Source organism: Solanum stenotomum, chromosome 9, assembly GCF_019186545.1.
Source record: "Solanum stenotomum isolate F172 chromosome 9, ASM1918654v1, whole genome shotgun sequence".
NCBI lineage: Eukaryota > Viridiplantae > Streptophyta > Magnoliopsida > Solanales > Solanaceae > Solanum > Solanum stenotomum.
Window position 1 is genome coordinate 9,635,649 of NC_064290.1, and position 12,425 is coordinate 9,648,073.

A 12,425-nucleotide genomic window follows, 5' to 3' on the forward strand; every position below is an offset into this window, starting at 1 on the left:
GCCCCGCCTTTTAAAACACTGGGACTGACTATATGTGTGATAGCCTCTTAAGTGATTTGTATAAAATGTAACGATTGTTGAACAAATTGAATTTGGATCTACTTTGTAAAGTTGTGTTATGACTTATTATTATAAAAATTAATTAATGAAATATATTGGGACTTAATTAATTACATCATCTTGTTTTGAACAATTTCTCTTTGTGGACATCTAGAAATGATAACATATTAGGACGCTTTCCAAACTTGATTTTACGAGAGAATTACGGTTTTCTAATAACATGACTTTTAATCAATGAACAATTTCGACTAATTAGAGGGTATAATTGAGTTATTTAACAGTTAAATATTTCAATCTTGATAACTCTTTCATGTTATATATATATGTCACGACTCGATTCCTNTAGATATATGGCACGATCCGATTCCTCGAATCATGATGGCACCTACTATAACCCACCAGTAGGTAAACCAACCCGTAACCCGGAACAACAAGTAATGGGTCTGAGGGCATAAACTAAACAAGAGTAGGCAAAATTTTAAGATAACAATATAAACAAACGGAAGCAACCCAAAACATAAATACAAATAAAGATCCCTCCCAGAACCTGGAAGTCACTAGTACAAAGCTACTAACAAAACGAGTACAAGTCCCAAAAGTGGACCACAAAGACTGGACTGTCTCGAAAGGTAAAAGACAAGTCTATATATACAGATGGAGACTGAAATAGTACAAAACGTCGTGTGATCAACCCCATCTCCGGATCAGACTACTCCAAAATGGATCAACGCTGGCCATTGGTGCTCGGACCTGCATCACGAAATAGATGCAGAGAGCATAGCATGAGTACCAAAACAGTAGGTACCCAATAGACATCATAGGCCGATTGAACTTGAAAAGTAAAGGCAATATGAAAAGAAGGAATAACACAAACAGAGATCAAGAGCGGAAATCTAAGTAACAATGAAATGCACACGAGTGTAGAAAGAACTAACTAAAGTAATCTATAAGCTAACTACACCTAACTGGACCCCCATAAGCCCAGAAGGTACACTCGTGTGCAATTTTTAGTTAAAAACCCGAATGGACTCCCATAAACCCGACGAGCACACAGAATAACTATAACTAAAGAGAAGTGCATATGAGAACTCAAGAACGAAGAATATCGAACCAGAATCTCAACCCCAATTAGTAGAATCTGATAGTACGGAGGTTAGACCTCGAACCGGATGCTCACCAAAAGTACCCAAGTAACCAATCACATGTATCAAGTAACTGAGGTCGGACCTCTAACCAGATGCTCTATACAAGTATCTGGGCGATAGAGGTCGGACCTTAAACCGGATGCTCTATATAAGTACCTGGGAGATAGAGGTTGGACTTTAAACTGGATGCTCTATATATATCTGGGCGATAGAGGTCGGACCTTAAACCGGATGCTCTATATAAGTACCTGGGCGATAGAGGTTGTACCTTAAACCGGATGCTCTTTATAAGTATATCGGCGATAGAGGCCGGACCTTAAACCGAATGCTCTATAAAGCTGCCAATGTAGCTGCTGAAAGAGTCCTAATCGATCCATGCTCATAAATGTTCGTAGAACGCCGTACACACTTAGTCAATCAATGTAAGTCCTTAGAACCGAATTGAAAATCAAATTCAAATCGCGAAGCAGAACTAGTGTCGCCGACGTAACTCGTGAAGTCGTAACATCGGGAAAATAAGGATAACTATCGTCGGAGCAAGCATATCGCCTAACTACGGCCCAAACTATCAGACACCAGTCTGCTACACCAGTCTACAGGGATCTAAGTCAGCCGAGCGACGTCGGGGAAAAACTAAGGCCTATCAGTTCCGAATCATGCATTTCTAAGGCAAGTCCTAGTCAAACCAAAACTAAGGCCCAACATGCTTCAAATAAACAGTAATTAAGCATACAAGCACTCCACATAGCGAAAGGATCAATTAGTAACACTTAGTATGCTCACAATTACTCGATAATTCCCGAAAAAGGCCAAAACATGATTTCTAAACACCAATGCATGATTCAATAACTACTAACTCAAATCCCAACTAATCAACATACATTCACACTCTCGAGCTCAATTTAAGAGAAGAAAATCGTAGTCTACCTGTAGGTCGATCACACGCTCCCCAAAATCACTCCTCCGGAGCTTTTCCTTTCCGAACGGCCTCGAAACACTGCCCCGCTACCAAAAATAGAGTCACAACATTATTACGATCGCTTAGACACTAAAATCGCAAGAAACGGAGACGGACCAATTTTGGGGTCAAAATGGAAAAAGTGGGACCCGCGTTGAAAATTCTGGAATTAACTCCAAAAATAGGTTCTTAAACACCTCCCCGAACTTGTGTTCCATGATGGGACACAATTAGGGGATCGGAAACAACACAGAACCAACATGCAACCAAAACCCAAATTTTTCTCAAGAACTAAAGAAATGGGACAATAGTTAATTCAGCATATTTACCGGAAATGGGCGGTCTGCAGTAAATTCCGACAACACCACTATGCTCTCCTAAAAAACCCCCTCAAAATGGACTCAGGAATCGCTGAAATCGAACCTAAAATGGATGAGAAAACAAGTCTCAAAAATCTCAAAATCAAACTCACAAAAAAGGGGTTGTGGCAGCAGGTATTTTGTGAAATTTACCTCGAATGGGGAACCTATATCAGATTCCGAACTCACCCACGAGTTGTCCTCGAAAAATCTCACAACTTTGCCTTTTGAATCGCCTAATTAGAGCTCCAAAGCTCAACTGTGGAGTTTCATTAAGGGCGAAACTGGTCGCTAAAAATCCAAAACCTGGTCGTTAAAGGCCCAAACTCTGGTCGCTAAAGAGCTGCACCAGATCTCAACTTTTTCTAAATTCTTCAAAGTATCCGACGGGGTGCTAGGAATTCGTTCGAAACCCGATAAAAATAAAACAGATATGCTACCCTACTAAAATCGACATTCTGGACTCAATGGCGTAGTCAAAATTTCCATCAGAGGTTATCTCGATAAAAAGTGGGTCCCACTTCCAAAAGTCATTTTAACCAAAATCCACCGAGGGGAACGAAATGAGTCCAGAGGGCTCGGGAGTCGAACAAAAGGTCATTCTAGACTAAACTCAACATTCTGGAGCTAACCGAGCTGACGAAATTTTCATCCGAATGCGTTTTCCAAGAAGTTTGACCAAAGTCAACCTTAGGCCAAATTTCATAAGCTAAAATACCTAATGATCCAAACTCGCATCGAAAGCCTTGATACTCGTGCCAACTATGCTACTAGCCTAATTTGGCCATTCCGGAGCTGATGTAACCGTCAAAATTCTATTCTGAGGTCATCTTCTTGAACTTTTGATTGAAAATGATTGTTCAAGGTTCATAAGCTCCAAAACACTAAAACTCGCACCATAACCAAACGAACGACCATGTGACCGAACTGTCAGTCCTAGAAAGTCATAAATGACTTGGGGTCGCTACAGGAATGCTCTAAACGACACATAAAAGGCAAGATAAAGAAATGACCAGGAGGGTCATTACAATATCCATTACTAAAAAGGACTTTCGTCCGCGAAAGAAAGGATAAGGATATACCTGAGGGCTCAAATAAGCTGGGGAACTGCTCCAGCATCTCATCACGCCGATAGTGCTGGAGGTAAAGCTAACTCATAGGCAACCTCGCCAACTACTCTCAAAATCTCAAAAGGGCATATATACCTGGGGCTAAGCTTGTCTCGCCTCCCGAATCTCATCAGGCCCTTCATGGGCGATACTCGGAGAAATACCCGATCGCCAACTGCAAACCTCAACGGCCGATGCCTGTGATCCGCATAACTCTGATGTTTACTCTGAGCCATTTTGAGCCTATCCTGAATCACCCTTACCTGATCCAAGTCCTCCTAAAGCAAATCTGTACCACACGGCCTAGACTTTGTAGACTCAAATCAATCAACTAGAGAGCGACAACGCCTACCATATAAGGCCTCGAACGGGGCCATCTGAATACTAGAGTGGTAGATGTTGTTGTACGCAAACTCCGCTAAAGGCAAGAATAGGTCCCACTGACCTCCAAAATCCATAACACAGGCCCGCAATATATCCTCAAGGACCTGAATAGTACGCTCTAACTGGCTATCCGTCTGTGGGTGAAAAGTTGTGCTAAGGTGGACACAAGTGCCCAACTCTTCCTAAAAAGCCCTTCAAGCGCTAGAAGTGAACTGTGAAACCTAATCTGAAATGATAGAAATAGGCACGCCATGAAGACGAACCACCTCCCTAATGTAGATACGAGCCAACTTATCGGCACTGAAAGTAGTGTGAACAGGAAGGAAGTGTGCTGACTTGGCCAATCGATCCCCGATGACCCAAATATTATCAACATCTCTAGAAGTCCGAGGCAACCCCACAATGAAGTCCATAGTGATACGCTCCCAATTTCACTCCGGAATGGGTAATCTCTGGAACTCGCCACCAGGCCTCAAATGTTCGGCCTTCACATGCTGGCAGCACAAATAACGAGATACATAGTCGGCAATATCTCTCCTCATACCGGTCCACCAATAATGTTGCCTTAAATCACGATACATCTTAGCCGTGCCCGGATGGATGGAATATCTGAAATCAAAGGCCTCGCTCAAAATCAGTTGAATCAAACCCCAGCTCTCGGAACACACAATTGGCCATCAAATCTCAAAACCCCATCAGAATCTAAGGTAGTCTGTCTAGCATCACCTGCCAACACCTTATCTCTGAGTACCATCAAAGACTCATCCTCGAACTGACAACCACAGATGTTATCTAGCAAAGACGACTGAACTCCCACACAGGCTAACACCCGCCTGGAATTTGAAATATCAAGTCTGATCATCCGGTTAGCTAAGGACTGGATGTCCAAAGCCAACAATCGCTCCTAAACAGAAAGGAAAGCTAGACTACCCATACTCCTCGCCTTCCGGCTCAAGGCGTCCGCTACTATATTCGCCTTGCCTGGATGGTAGATAATAGAGAGGTCATAGTTCTTCAGGAGCTCAATCCAGCGACGTTGCCTCAAATTAAGGTCTCTCTGACTCATAAGGTACTAGAGGCTCAAGTGATCAGTGTAGATCTCACAACGAACCCCATATAGATAGTGCCTCCAAATCTTAAGCGCAAAAAATACTGCCGTCAACTCCAAGTCATGGGTAGGGTAGTTGCGTTCATGTTGCTTAAGTTGCCTCGGCGCGTAAGCTATAACCCAGCCACGCTGCATTAATACACAACTCAAACCAACGCCGAATGCATCACAATATACCGTAAAGCCCTCGGCCTCAAATCCCAACTAATCAACATGTATTCATACTCTCGAGCTCAATCTAAGAGAGGGAAACTGTAGACTACCTGTAGGCCGATCACGCGCTCCCCAAAATCACTCCTCCGGAGCTTTTCCTTTCCGAACGGCTTCAAAACGCTGCCCCGCTACCAAAAATAGAGTCACAACATTATTACGGTCGTTTAGACACTAAAATCACAAGAAACGGAGACGGACCAATTTTGGGGTCAAAATGGAAAAAGTGGGACCCGCGTTGAAAATTCTGGAATTAACTCCAAAAATAGGTTCTTAAACACCTCCCCGAACTTGTGTTCCATGATGGGACACAATTAGGGGATCGGAAACAACACAGAACCAACATGCAGCCAAAACCCAAATTTTTCTCAAGAACTAAAGAAATGGGACAATAGTTAATTCAGCATATTTACCGGAAATGGGCGGTCTGCAGTAAATTCCAACAACACCACTACACTCTCCTCGAAAAACCCCTCAAAATGGACTCAGGAATCGCTAAAATCGGACCTAAAATGGATGATTAAACAAGTCTCAAAAATCCCAAAATCAAGCTCACAAAAAAGGGGTTGTGGCAGCAGGTATTTTGTGAAATTTACCTCGAACAGGGACCCCAAATAAGATTCTGAGCTCACCAATGAGCTGTCCTCGAAAAATCTCACAACTTTGCCTTTTGAATCACCCAGATTAGAGCTCCAAAACTCAAGTTATCGAACTTTAAAGAAAATGAGGAATAAAGCTAAGTTGGAGTTTTATAAAGGGCGAAACTGATCGCTAAAAATCCAAAAGCTGGTCGTTAAAGGCCCAAACTCTGGTCGCTAAAGAGCTGCACCAGATTTTAGCTTTGGCTAAATTCTTCAAAGTCGCCGATGGGGTGCTTGGAATTCGTTCGGAACCTCATCAAAATAAAACAAATATGCTACCTTACTAAAATCGACATTCTGGACTCAACGGCGCAGTCAAAATTTCCATCAGAGGTCATCTCGATAAAAAGTGGGTCCCACTTCCAAAAGTCATTTTAACCAAAATCCACCGAGGGCACGGAATGAGTCCAGAGGCCTCGGGAGTCAAACGAAAGGTCGTGCTAGACTAAACTCAACATTTCGGAGCTAACCGTGCTGATGGAATTTTCATCCGAGGGCGTTTTCCAAGAATGTTGACCAAAGTCAACCTTAAGCCAAATTTCAAAGGCTAAAATGCCTAATGATCCAAACTCGCATCGAAGGCCTCGATACTTGTGTCAACTATGGTACTAGCCTAATTTGGCCATTCCAGAGCTGATGGAACCGTCAGAATTCTATTCTGAGGTCGTCTTCTTGAACTTTTGATCGAAAATGATCGTTCAAGATTCATAAGCTCCAAAACACTAAAACTCGCACCATAACCAAACGAATGACCAGGTGACCGAACTGTCAGTCCCAACAAATCATAAATGACTTGGGGTCGCTATAGGAACGGTCTAAATGACACACAGAAGGCAAGATACAGAAATGACCAGGAGGGTCATTACAATATGTCTTTACAAAAATAAAAGATTTTTTTAACAATTGTATACCACATTGTTTTGCAGTCTTTTATTCATAAAATAAAATAATTTTTTTTTGGTAGGATGAATATACTTAAGAGGGGCTAGATCTTACTTTACATATCCTAATGAGGTAGCAAACCTTTACTAATTATTAGCAAGTATGAATAATATGAGGGTTAAAGAGTACTAGATATACTATGATTACATTACACTTTATGGTGATATGCTTAAGTAATGCAAAATTATAAAAACAAAAAAGAAAATTGAGTCATCAACTCCAAACTTTCTTTTAAAAATATATGAACTAATAAATATAGATCATAACAATTCTTGAAATGTTATTCACTAATGATGTCATACCGTTAATTTTGGAAAGAAAAAGAAATGACAAGTTTCAGGCAAGTAATGTGTAAAAGGATCGGATGTCTCATTTTCTTGTCATATAATAAGAGGGGAGGGGGGGAGTCGTCTTGTGCTTTAACGGCTTGTCTGTATCGTAAAATTAATCAAATGTGTACTGGTTTTGTAATTTTAACTATATTCTATTTGACGTACATATTTTTTTCCTCTAATGGAGTCTAGATTATGCAAACTTTCAACAGTTTTGTATTCTAGTTCATGTTCATTCTACTTCTTTTCACATTAGAAAGCAAGCATTTTCATGACATAGAATAAAATAACCATTTTACCCTAAATCATCCTGTAAAACCCTACTTTCTGTGTCTTTGTTGAGTTCTTTCTTTCAAGTTGGTTCATGGACTTGATGTGAGCTTCTCTCTTAATTCGAACTATGTATTGAGCCACTAGTTATACTTCAACAACACTCCTAACCATGTCAAACAAACTTCCTATTTGCTACAAACCATCTTCCAAGTATGTTAGAGACTATCTTTTTGCTTCAAACCCTCCTTTCAATCAATAAGGTATCATCTTCTTGACAAGTCAATATAAACAGATGAAGTAAAATAAAATTTTGATTCACATGTAAACTCTAGACTCTATTACATATCTATAGTGGGATGTAAGAGAAAATTCTAGTTCTATGTTAGTTATGTGAGGGTATCTGACTCATAATTGATGAATTCATTGGTTTAATTACTATTGAATGCATGTCAATTGAACCCTTCAATAAGCCTATTGAATTGACTCAGTAAGAGATTTATTGTAGTCAAGGGTACTCCTCTATCTTAGTATTTTGGGTTGGAAAAATTTACTACGATGAAGAAATTCAAAATATTGTTTCCTAATATTTTGATTGGCGAATTTATTATCCCTATTTGTAAATTACCCCTATTCCTATTAGGAAGGTGAGGCAAAAAGGGCTTGATGAACAGTCCAAATTTTCTGATATCAAATTAAAATTGATTAAATTTATTTGAGTCTCATAGTCATTCCTTTATTGAATATTTTCATATGCTTGACTAAATAAAAAGAATCAACCTCACACATTATAAAAAGTTTATTGAGTCTCATAGTCATTCATTTATTCAACCAATATCACCTCTTTCAGGTTTTGTGAGGTGATTGACCCTAGCTCTACACAACTTTCCTTCCTTTTATTATTGGTGTGGATCATCAAGGGGTGTGATCAGATGGATGAAATGCCTTCCTTCGTAACCAATGTCTCATTAGAACCTTGTAAATGAAGAAACCCCGTTAAGGAATATTCTCCCCTTTAATGGAATCTATGTGATCCAAATCTAGATTAGTGTGTTCTAAATGTATCAGATGTCTCTCTAAAAAGAAAAAATGTCACAAAAGCCCATCGTAGGTGATGTGATTTCTCTATGTGATGGAAAGATAAGGGATGAGGGTTAAGCAAATGCCTTGAGTAATAGGATCGTTTGGTGTGCTAGATAAGATGAAATATCCCACAATTAAGTTTGCGATTAGATTTATATGTATTGTGTTGGCAATATAGATCTAACTCCACACTGAAACCTAAATATTCCACCTTCCTATCAAATTTGGAATTATTTTATCCCACTTCCCATGTAGGATAAGTTAGTTCAAGAATTATAATTTAAATTATATTCTCGAGATAATATAGTCTGCATATCAAATAACCCCTTAAGTCACAGACAACATATCAAGGAGAAATTGAACAAAAAAATATACATGATTTGTTTCATGTTTTTTTGTTCATTTCTAATTATTGAGATGGATATTTTCATTGACTCAATATTTTTGTGGAAATGTTTCTCTTTTGTGTTCCACTAAAAGTTTCTCATCATTTAATATTTATCCTAAAAAAAACCTCACGAAAGAGTCAAGAAAATCTTAACATACATTTCTGATTATTATATATAAAATGTATGTAGATGTTCTTAGAGCTTAGTCAACTACAAAGAAGTGAAGTATTAGTTTCTCCTAAAAATTAAACTTTCAACTAGCTAAGTTCCATTGTTAACAAGAAGCAATGAAACTTAATTGATTGGATTTGATTCATTCCTAAACAAGCCTTAGTAGAACTTTAAATTTTAAAAGTTCATTAACATTCGTCAAACAATTGTTGGATGAGACACTTAATAGATAATAAGTTTGATAAGTATTTTTTTTTTCTTTATAACTTTTTTGATGTATGTATATTTGATGACAATATCGTTTCAAGTAAATTTACTGCTCAAATAATGAGAAAGCCTTATTGAATAGATAATTAGGTTGATAACTGTTTTTTATTTTCTTGTAATATGTATATTTGATGATAATATTACTTCAGGTGAGTAATATTGAAAAGTGAGAATTTTTTTTTTTTGCAATTCAATTAGATCAATGAAATATCATAATGCATTATTATGATGATTATATTTGTAGGGAGAATTGGAACGTCCTAGCGGGAATATGCCAGCATGGCTTGGGCCATTTTTGAAGAAGACATTTTTTGGGACATGTTTGGTACATGATGAACTTCAGTTTGATGCACTTGAGTCGGGGATCTTTCGGAGACAACCTCTCTACCTCCACAAGGTGCGTAGTGGTAAAGTCTGCTAGACCTTACTTAGTGGAATTTCACTGAATATATTGACATGTTGTTATTGAAGTTGTCGTTGTTGTTGTGTATATAAAATTAGAAAAAAAAAAATTGGCTTGCACATTGGATTGAACATATTTAAGTAAAATGCCAACTTTCCAACCAAATGTACCCTTATATTCATGGTTTCATATGTAAAATTAAAAATAAAAATAAATCGACTTGCACATTGGATTGAACACATCAAGTAAAATGCCAAATTTCCTACCAAATGGACCCTTGAATTCGTGAATTCATATGTATTATCATTCATCCAGCTATTGAAAATTGACTAGTACAATAATTGAATTTTGATTAACCAATTGCATTTAAGAAAAAGTACTGTAGCTAAAGATTGACAAGTTGCATTATTGTACTAGTCAATTATCATAAACTGATAGCCAAGTCAGTATCATACCTTACGGACTATTTGTTTGATTTATTCCATAATTTACGGTGTGTTGGATACGATAAAATTTGTATTTTGTGAAAAATATTTTTGAAAACTCATCCATCAAGTATGAATATTTAGGGCTAAATATTTAGCTCAAAATAAAAAAATCTCATCCGTTCAACCACATTATATAACATGGCATAGTAAAGTATATATGAATATTCGATGACTTTACCATATACTATTGGACAATCCGGAATCTTATGACTAAGAAAGAATTGGCTTCCTTGGTGGAGTATGACTAAGTTAAGAATACTAATAATAAGAACAATAGAAATAGAGAAGATAGGATAATTTTCTTATTCTTTCAATAAGTATCATCAGGTGTCAGTGGCGGAGCAACCTTGTTCTCAAGGGTTCATCCGAATTCTTTTCGGTGGAAAATTATAGTATTTATATATGGTTAAAATATTTTTTTAGGTATATATAATATATGTCGAACCTCCTTTGGCTACTTTGTGTGTCTATTTCTTCAGATTTTGAACCCACTTATTGAAAATCCTAGCTCCGCCACTGTCAGGTGTTATAATAGAAATCCTTATGTTTTTTTTATTAATAGTGTTACATAAAGGCATGCGAAAGATTAGTCATAAACATGACATTAATCATGAAAACAATATAAGAGGTTATGGAGGTGTAAGATTACAAGAATAATAGTCATAAAGTTGGAGAGATTACCTTCATAATGGAGGGAAAAAATGAAGATAATTAGTGAGAGTAGATTCTTGGAGTAGTGAACATTCACACTATAATATTTTATATAATACTCTCCCTTGGATGATCATAGATAACATGTCTCGTCAAAATCTGATTAAGAAAAATAGGGAAAAGTGTATGAAAAATACTCCAACTTTGACCGAAATTGTTGTTACGATACCAAACTTTGTGGAGGACCTTTTACCCCCCTACACTATTTAATAGTGTATTTTAAAGGCATATATGTGCCCACGTGGACACGTTAATATTTATAATTATGCAATATTTATGATGTCCACGTGGGCACATATATACTTTTAAAATACACTATTAAATAGTGCATGGGGGTAAAAGGTCCTTTCCAAAATTTGGTATCGTTACAGCAAATTCGGTCAAAGTTCAGATATATTTTAGACCTTTTTCCCAAAATTCTATGAGAAAAATTCTAGTGAAGGAAAAAGAGTACACCTATCTTTAATTCTCATTATGTATTGCCTTATTAAAAACCTTGTCAGAAAAATACGGTGGGACAAAATTCCGATGAGTACAATGTGCATTATACTCTCGTTGATTAAAACATCACTCAATTTCTTGTGATGATGTCAAATCTTATATACTAGCTTCTCAAATGTTGATATTGATAGTGACTTTGTGATCAATTTTATTCATGAAGAAGTTGCATCCATGAACTCATTCGAATATATCATTTTCTGATTTCATAGATATGATAAGGCTTTGAGTTTAACCAAATACATTCTAAAAATCATTCTATTTGTGCCCTGGTTGTTGCAATTATATTGCCCATTAAACTTGTTTATAGAAACAATCATAATATAGACACTTTCATTTGCAATATAATTGATTTTTTGTAGAACAAGTTTTTTTTTTTTGATAACAAGATAATAATATTTATAACTTAATACTCTTGTAGAATAAGTTGATATAACTTCAGTGAGTTGTGACTTAATGTAGATCAAATAACTTTCCTGCACTTTGCATTACCAACAATTCTTTGACAATTTTGATTAGATATAATAAGTTCATATCAATATTTTATCTCATTCAAAATATTTTTAAATATAAGTAAACATATGTCTTTCCTACAAAAATATACTATTTCATGAATAGAAATAACAGGATACGTAAGTGCAATAAGACATGGTGCTTTTAAATCATCATGGGATCAAAACTGATTTTTCTTAATGTTGAGTGATTTCACAAATATTGAGGGTACTTTATATTCAATGAAATTGCTTTAGTCTTTTAAATTCTTCACCAATTTTATACAATTTTTATTGTCTAGCTAGACATCACAATCATTTACTATACATATTCAAGTTTTTTTATTAAAATAAACCTCATTGTATCTAGTGTAAGAGAATGCATCTATAAAATAATGCCAATTTT